The sequence below is a fragment of the Myodes glareolus genome, chromosome 26, assembly GCF_982192425.1.
Source record: "Myodes glareolus chromosome 26, mMyoGla1.1, whole genome shotgun sequence".
NCBI classification, from domain to species: domain Eukaryota; kingdom Metazoa; phylum Chordata; class Mammalia; order Rodentia; family Cricetidae; genus Myodes; species Myodes glareolus.
In genome coordinates this window covers 40523221-40532794 of record NC_142051.1, presented here as the reverse complement: position 1 = coordinate 40532794, position 9574 = coordinate 40523221, and the positions used below count along the sequence as shown (strand labels likewise).

Sequence of the window (9574 nt, the reverse complement as noted above, 5' to 3'; positions counted from 1 at the left end):
TATATGTGGTATATGATGAAGTATTTTTCGGCCTTTAAGAAGAAAGAGGTTATCAATGAGTGGTGCAGCCATCGCCCGGCGTGAATAGAGCCCTGGGTTTGATTCCTAGCACTATGGTCCAAAGGGAAGGGATACTGATTTTCAGTGAAGCTGAAGCTAGAGGGTGTTCTAAGTAAACTAAATCGGTAATAAAAGCACCATGGGAACCACAAATGGAATCTTTAAAACAGAGTGGCGTATCCGAGCAGCAAGGTCCAAGCGGTACTACCAGGGGTAGGTACTCGAGGAGGGCCGTTTTGAGAAGACAAAGGTGAGTTGAAGCCCAGTGGTAGTAAAGGGCTGTTGTGTTGGGTTAGAAAGTACAGAGACTTAAGGCGGGGTTGGGTGATGCTAGTTTCTTGAGTTCTTTACATATTTTGGCGATCAGCCCTTGGTCAGATATGTGGGGTTGGTGAAGATGTTTTCCCATTCTGTAGGCTGTCATTTGTCCTTTGGATGCTGTCCTGTGCCTTACAGAAGCCTTTCAGTTCCATTAGGTTCTATTGGAATCGTCGATCTTTGTGCCTGTGCTGTTGGTGAAGCTGTCTCTTGTGCCAGCCTAAGTCTCCCAGCAGCTACAGATATGTAACTATGATAGCCAACGTAACATCTTAAGATTTGGGGTTTTTTTGTTTGTTTTTTGAGACAGTGTTTCTCTGTGTAGCTTTGGAGTCTGTCCTGGTACTGGCTCTGTAGCCTAGGCTGGCCTTAAACTCACAGAGATCCTCCCAAGTGCTGGGACTAAAGGTGTGCACCACCACCACCCAGCTCATTTTAAATTTTAATCTCTATGCCGTAAAGGCGTGAAACAAAAGGCCTCTGACCTGCAAACCCAAGGACAGATAGTTACTGAAATGCTGGAGACTGTTGTGCATAAAAGATAACAAACCACGTGTTCTTACTCCTCTAAACAAGTTTGTTTACCTCAATCTGCACCCGATATGTTGATCATGTGTGGGCGGGAGGCTCACAGGCAGGAAATATGTGAGAATGCACACCTGTCTCCATTTGGGGAATACTTAAGCCATTGCAAACCCTGACTTGGGCCATTTCTCAAGAACCTGAGTATGGGCCTGACTAGAGCCCATCTACCTGGCCAGTATTTAAATAAAGCGTGCTTCAGATTTGACTTTAAATTGTGGTAGTGATCTTATTCTCCACCAGTGGGGTTAACACAGCCTGAATTGGTTGCTTCCTGTGACCAGACAAAACTTTCAGCAGCGGGATTGGGACACTAACCCAGTCACATGACCCTCAACCTACAGTCTGTCCTGTCTTTGTGATGTGTTGGGAAGGGTGTTAAGGGGTAACGGTGGTGCAGAGATTGTGCAAGTGGCCAAACAATGACCAGTCTAGCCTGAGACCCGTGCTAGCTCTGACATTGCCTGGAGCACCAAGACCCAGAGACTGGATGGACCAGAGAGACCTGGGATAGAGCCAAACACGTCTGGAAGAAAAATATATCAATGTAATGATTCCTAATGATATTCTGTTATAGTCATAGATTGGTGCCTATCCCAACTGTCATCAGAGGGGCGTCATCCAATAACTGATAGAAACAGATGTCGACCCACAGTCAAACATTAGGGGGTACCTTGGGGAATCCTGTGCAAGAGAGGGAAGGATTGTAGGAGCCAGAGGGGTTAAGAACATCTCAAGAAAACTCGCAGAATCAACCTGGGCTCATAGGAACTCACGGAGTCTGAGTCAACAACCACGGAGCCTGTATGGGACTGGCCTAGGCCCTGTGCATACATGTGACAGTTGTGTAGCTTGTCTTCTTACAGGACTCTTAACAGTGAGAATAGGGCTTATCTCTGACTCTGTTATTGGCTTTGGGGACACCACTCCTTTTCCTGGGTTGCCTAATACAGCCTTAATAGGAGAGGCGGTGCCTAGTCTTACTTGGCATGCCAAGACTGGCCAATGATATCCGTGGGAGTCCTGCTCTGAATAAAAACCAGGGAGGAGAGACCTGGCGGTGGTGGCACACGCCTTTAATCCCAGAGAAACCCTGTTGCAAAACAAACAAACAAACAAACAAACAAACAAAAACAGAGGAGGAGAGGAGGGAGCGGAAACTGTGGTCAGGATGTAAAATAAATAATAAAATTCAAAGAAGAAATTAGAAAATAATTAAAACAGAAAACAAGTAACTAAATTAAAACCCCACAATGAGTTATCCCATGTATACAATAAAATTACTATATTTACAAAAGACAACTACCAAGTTGTGAACCAGACACAGAGTAAGCAAGAAGTGACTACCTTGCTGAAAAGGTACTTGGGAGGCAGAGTCAGGTGATCACAGATCTCTGTGAGTTTGAGGCCAGCTTGGTCTATAAGAGCTAGTTCTAGGACATGCACCAAAGCTACAGAGAAGTCTTGTTTTGAAAAATAAATAAATAAATAAATAAATAAATAAATAAATAAATAAGAGAGAGGCTTCCTAACTCAGCTTTAGCTGCAAAATCTTGCAGCTCTTTTAAGGAGTCCTGCCACAAAACACTTAAATGGTGTTAATGAAAAACTGACTGCATGCTTTTTGGAGGTGGCAGGGACCTTGTGGCAGTAAACATGGCTCCAGCCGGTAGCTCTGCCATGAGGCTAGAATCTCAGAAAGCTAAAAAACGGAGCTGGATCCAGCTGTTGAAGCCATGGCTTTAATCCTAGTCATATTGCTTAGCAAATTAAAGACTCACGTGCAGCCAGGTGGTGGTGGTGGTGGCGGCAGAGGCAGGCGGATCTCTGTGAGTTCAAGGTCAGCCTGGTCTACAAAAGCTAGTTCCAGGACAGGCTCCAAAGCTACAGAGAAACCCTGTTTCAAAAAAACAAAAAATAAAAATAAATAAAAAATAAAAAGTAAACTGCCAGCTCTTGTGTGAACTAACAAGTTTCAAAACAAACTACTGATACATGTCTTTTCCAAAGGGATAAATCTCGAAATGCCACCTTAATGAAGGAAACCAAATACAGAACACTACACTGGCAGACTCATCTCTGTGATTCTGGACACAGAGAGCAGCTCTGTGGTGGGGAGAAGCCTAGGCAGGCAGTGGGCCATACCTGGCTTCTGTTGCACACATGCTGGGCTCCCCAGTGCTTCATGTGTGTCTCAAAGGCCACATATGACCAGTGTACCTCCTGTGTCTTCTCTGAGGGCAGTGCTGCCTCTACATGTATGTAGAGTAGTATGAGCCAATCCCGAGTTGTGGTCCTACCCCTACCCTGTTTACTACATGGCTTTTCCGAAGGGGCACCTGAGTAATAAAAGCCAATAGTTTGATTCTAAAATTATTGGCTTTTTATGTATCTGTATGTCTTTTTATGTATGTGGATATATCACCTGCATGTATGTCTGTGCGCCACATGGGTGCCCATAGATGTCAGAAGAGGGTATGTCTACTCCATTCGCATTTGACAAATTCAGAGACAATACTTCATTATCTATCCTATCTTGTTGAGTCCCATTCACTTTCTATTCTAACTTGCATTATGTACTCAAAAGTAACTGAGTCTCTCAACCTCATATACTTTACATTTCTTTAGTGAATTTCTTTTCTACGTCTGGTAAACAAAAACTCCAACTATCTAGTCTTCAGCTCTCTCAGAGACCCGAGAAGTGCAAGTAAGTAACTTATAAAAATGTGAGAAATGACGGAAACAGCTGGCTGTCTGGACAGTCACCCAAGTTTCCTCTGTAACACTGGGTCATCCATCTTCAGTCTATAGGCCTAGAATATTCAACAGACTTTTCTGTGAAGCAGGATATTCTGAAGGGCTATCCCTCCTTGTCTTGACAATGTTTTATAGGGACTTTCTTTTGTGTTCTGCTTGTCCAATTAGGACAGCATACTGTCAGCATTCGAGGCAAGAGCACTTTCTTGCCCAGTGGCTTACTTTTGCTACAAAGAAAGAAAACTCCACGTGGAGTTTCTTTGATTCCTTTCATCTTCTCTGAAGTAAATTGGTGTGCTGCCAGGAGCAGATGTATCTCATTGTCATAAAAAAAAAAAAGCACCTATGTTATTAAAACATCTTTAATTCCATATTCTGTGGATCCCTGAAGTGTTTGAAGATGACCTGAATATTTAAACTATATCTCTTTTGATCTTGAAAACATACCTAATGTGACTACAAGTTTGTTTATAATAGGTGGATGATTACTAAACTGCATCTCCTTATTATCTCAAACAGTTAATAATAATAACTTTCAAGAACTAGAAATTTGCATTACATCGTTAAGTGAGCTGTACAAGCTGAATAAGATTAGAAATGTACATACAATATGTTCTAACAAAATTAATCTCAAATTTGTATCAATATACTAATTTTGTATACAATATACAAAATCCAATCCAATGTAAAATATTGAGAACTAGTAGTTGCTTTTGAGAAGTAGATTCAATAATCTACCTTTTAAATCTTATTTATATCTTTCCTTTTTTTTTTCTTTTCAGAGTAGATTCAATAATCTACCCTTTTATCTTATTATATCTATATCCCTTTTTTTCTTTTCAAAACAAGAACCCTGTATCTAATTTCCTTTGTTTAGCTTTTTTCCTGATCATTACCAATAACAACTTATAACCAAACCTCCCAAACAATGACAAATATCCATAACCCAATGAAAGACAAAAAATCAACCCTTTATTTCCTGTTGTCTGGGACCAAAGACATCTTTAGAGGGATCCTGAAAAGAAAAATTTAGGTTAATTGTTCAGTCCTGGGAGAGGTGGCTGTATCATTTTTTGTCCCGTCTCTGAGTAATGGGAAGGTGTAGGGCTTGTCTCAATCCCTGGCTATAGTAGTCCATAAGACTGGATCATCTCAGCTAGCCACCTTGAAATTGTCCTGAGCAGTTTGTAGTCCAAAGCCAGTCTTTAGTTGGTGTTTTTCAGCTTAGTGGTGTTATCATAGTACAGCCAAAATCATCACTGTGGGATTCCATTGTCTTTTTGAAGACTTCGGAGATCATATTAGGTCAGATTATTCCTTTTCTTGGTAATTTTTTCCAGGTAGTTCTCCCTTCTTCTTTGGATGCTTATTTGTGTAAAGGTCTTTAAATTCCTTAAGACGGTTGTTTTTATTTTCCTGAAGTTGTATCGGATTAAATGAAAAGCATTTGTTAGTTTTATAGGTTAGTTTAGATTAAACGACCATGCTGTTTGATGAACTATCATCTCTTCTAATTAAGAAGTCTCTCTTGGGCTGGAGAGATGGTTCAGAGGTTAAGAGTACTTGCTTTTTTCCCAAAGGTCCTGAGTTCAATTCCCAGCAACCACATGGTGACTCACAGTCATCTATAGTGAGATCTGGTGCCCTCATCTGGCCTGCAAGCATACAGACAGACAGAATACTGTATACATAATAAATAAATAAACCTTAAAAAAAACAAAGAAATCTCTCTTGCAGGGTGGGGGGGTAGGGGGCGCACACCTTTAATTCAAACACTCAGGAGGCAGAGACAGGCAGATCTCTGTGAGTTTGAGGCCAGCCTCTAAAGCCACAGAGAAACCCTGTCTCTCTTGTTCAAATTGAGTCTTCATCAGTTTTGATGGTATCCATAGCTTTTCTTCTGTGAAACTCCTTCCCCATCTAACACATGTCCTGGTTTCCATTGCGAGATCAACACATCTTTAAAGTATAGCAGCTGATTTATCCTGTAGTTTTTTTTTCTGTTATTCAGTGTCATTCCTTTGGGAAGCTGTCATTCCTTTCTCATTAGCATTTAGAAAATTCAAAATTAATAAAGCTGTATGCAATCTATTTCTGGGAGTCTTTATCATCCCTTTCTGCTTATTTAACTTAACCTAATCCATAATCTTAAAAATCCCACCAATCTCTGAGCTCGAAATCCCCCCAGGCCCTATACTTGTCCCAAGATCCAGGACTTGAAATCCCGCCAGTTCCCACTGTGGAAATCTTGCCCTCAAAAACCAACCCCCACTCTCTGCCACAAGAAACCCTATATAAACCTGCCTCCACCTCAGTTCCCTGCTGTTTCTCTTCCCAGCAGAGGCAGACACCTTGTGTCTTTCCCAACGAATCTCTTGTGTGAAATTTGATGTGCAGTGTGCCTTTGTGGTATTCCTTGGCTCCTGGCTGGCAGGATACCTTTCTCCCCAGAGCTGCAACACTTCCACCAGAAAGCCTTTTCCCTCAGCACTCGAACACAGTGTAATCCAACAAATTCTTGATGAAGCCTGCCCCTGTAACATGTGAGCAACACCTTGACAATTATTCAGCTGTCGGTTATTCAAGTCGTGTTGACTCTGTGCTACTTGGAATTTGTTGATGTTTGACTATGTTGGCTGATACTCACCCAGCAGGTATTCATTACACATGGGCCATGGGCCTGATACTCCCCAAGTAAGTAGCAAGCAAAACCAGGCAAGGCTTCTGTGGTCAGGAAAGTAACGGCTTAGTGAAGACAGGGCTTTATCTCAAGATGATAGGCAGATAGAACTCTGTTCTTTATGTCATGCCCTGAACATTAAAAAGCAACCTGATGTTGAGATCTGCTGTAAGCTGTGTGGTCATGGGAGGCTTAGCATAGGACCGACTCTACCTTTTCCTATAAAATGTGTGTATTGCCTAACAGTATCTTCCCACTCTGCTATCTTAATACTTTTAGTTCTTTTTGTCCTTTTTTCATTTTTACATGGGAACCCCCCCCCACTTGAGCAAATATTAAGCAAATGCAGTAATGTGACTTCTTTCCATATTGCTGCTAATTCAAATCTCATCTCCAGGGGCAGCCTCCTCCGGGCCTTCTTGCTAAAACGCCGGAAGATTGCTGATTAATTGTTCTCAGAGGAACATCGTGAGCCATGAGTCAGCAAATTGCATTGAAGACGGCAGACAGATGGTCCTCTCGGGGTGGAATTGTCAAAGCCTCCAGGACAGCTCAGACTTGAGGCAGGCAACCCCCTCCTGGCACCCCATGTTATTCATCATTTTTTTTTAAAAAAACAACACTGTTTGACATCATTTAGTGCTGGTTTTTGGCTCTGATACTTAAGTGTGGATGTCTCAGGTTCCCTAGAAGAACATGATGGAGAGGGGTTAGGGAAGCCCGAGCTTGAGGGACTTGGTTAGGGGCCTCAGACTTGGCATGAGGAGTCAGAGGTAGGCATGGGCAGGGTCCTGGCTGCCAGGTGGAGGGGACCACGTGCAATGAAACACTGGGGAATATAACTACTATGCCGTGTAGCTTCAGAACAGAAACAAGTACCTGGCATTTCATTACCAAAGGTCACCACCCAACCCAGGGTATGCCCAGCCCTCAGTTTTAAGTTTTTCATTTGAATCATTTCCTAATCTGCCTTGTTCTGGCTCTTATAGAAAGGTAGGGATTACTTTTTTTGTTTGTTGTATGTATTTATACTTTCTGAGACAAGGTTTCTTTATGGAGCCTTGGCTGTCCTAGAACTCACTAGGTAGACTAGACTGGCCTCAACTTCACAGAGATCCGTTTTGTTCTGTCTCTCCAGTGCTGACATTAAAGGCATTCACCACCACACCTGGCACAGCTTACTTTTTAAGCCTAATAATATTCATTTAAGTAGGTTTTTTTTTTAACCGATAGCACCCAGTATTCCCAAGTTGTCTCCCATCCAAGTACTAACCAGGCTGAACCCTGCTTAGCTTCCGAGAAAGACAATCAGGGTAGTGTGGCCATAGACCCATTTAAAATATAAAATAATAGAAATGGGTTAATTTAAGATGTAAGAGTTAGCCAATAAGAAGCTAGAGCTAATAGGTCAAGCAGTGATTTAATTCATACAGTTTCTGTGTGATTATTTTGGAAGTCTGGGTGGCCGGGAAACAAACAACCAACCTCTGACTACAAATTGGTGCCAACGTGGTCAACCTAAATCCGCTTAAAAACCTGAGAGAGCTTGAAAAGGAAAAACAGAGTTTAATGCAGCTTCTTACTCTGTTTGCTAGCACAAAGCAGAGATGTGGCTCCTTTAAGAGGTTTCCTGATTCAGTTTCAGCAGTAAAAACTACACAGCTTCTTTAAAAAAAAAATAAAAGGTGGCTTCCTGGTTCACCAGCATGAAGGGCTCTGACTCTTTTGGGAGGTCCGGCTATGGAGCATTTAAATGGAGCCTGTGAGCAGTGTGTTTCAAATTACTTAATGGTGACACAGACCCACTAAGACCCTGGATCTGGGGTGGAGAGAATGGCTCTCAGAGGCAGAGAACATGCTTCTGCAATGCTTCTGAGTAGAGCAAGCAGGCAGAACCGTGGAGTTGGTCCTAGCCACGGCTGCTTAGCATTAAAAAAAAAAAAGGCGTTCCTGGTCAATAATCAATTACAGATACACAATAAAGACAGATTCAAATTCAAATGAAAAAGACCTCTAAATGGGTCACAGTGTTGGATAAATGTACATAGACCCGAGAGAGAGGAAAAGGAATATAGACAGTTATAAAAGGAAGTAATTGGTTATAAAAATAATAAAACAAAGCCTTTAAAGAGACAGAGTACAGACAGTTATAGATGGAAGGAGTCCAGAAAAATAAGCCGTGTAAAGATGGAGTATACACGGAGAGTCTGGATTATGTATATTATTCTGTTTTCGTTGAATTTTTTGACTGTGAAGGAGCCAAGTATAAAGAGACATCTCATTGTATGGGCTGCTAAGCTAAACCAAAAAATATATTTTAAAGGTATCTTGACTTCAAATTTTACGACTCAGGAATTGTTGCTTTGAAAAAGAGGTTTTTCTTTTGTTTCCACGGAGAACCTGCGGATTCCTTCCAGACAATTATGGTTTGATGGATCAAGACATCCCAAAAGGTCACCATAAACACCCCCAAAAATTACTTTGCCCAACAAAAAAGCAGGAAGCAGTTTGGAGAAAAGTACACCCAAATTCCCAAATATTGTTTATAAATGTTTGTTTACATTTAAAAAGGGAACATGCTATAGAGATTTGTCTTGGTATAGATCTTGGTTTATTGACACAAATTTGAGATCAATTTGCTATTTATTTATTTATATTTATAACAAATATATATATATTTGTTATATATATATATCTATCTGCTCTTGATTAAGGTTTTGTGTTTGTGCAGCTCATTTAAAAATATAATGCATAATTAAGAAATACAGGTTAATAGATAGTCATCTATAATAGTCAAGCTTGTAGTCATGTTAGTTAGGATTTTTCTAGATATATAGACATATATTTCAGTTAGATAGATAATCTTCAAACCTTTCAAGGACTTATGTAATATGGCATTTAAAATATTTTAAGAACTTAGGACTTTTTATGACAATGAGACACATCTGTTCCTGGCAGCACCAATCTACTTCAAGGAAAGATGGGCATTGAAGAGTTTCCTTATGGAGTTTGCTAGTCATTTGGGTAAGAAACTGCTCTTGCCTGGACTGCTTGATGTTGTGCTGTATGAAATGGACATGCAGGACCCATAGAAAAATGACTGCTAAACTTGCCTAAAGGTGAGACAGTCCTTCAGGGTTTCTGCTTCATGAAAGAACAAAAAGAGTCTGCCAGACA

The 9574-nt window shown here is 41.0% G+C and overlaps 1 long non-coding RNA gene across 1 annotated transcript; it reads left to right on the top strand.

The window, feature by feature from the left end:
• Positions 1-231: 231 nt before the first annotated feature.
• On the top strand, positions 232-7032 carry LOC125389961 (uncharacterized). The gene is made up of 2 exons (XR_007228587.2): positions 232-310; positions 6795-7032. It is a non-coding gene; the product is annotated as an uncharacterized LOC125389961 (long non-coding RNA).
• Positions 7033-9574: the final 2542 nt, after the last annotated feature.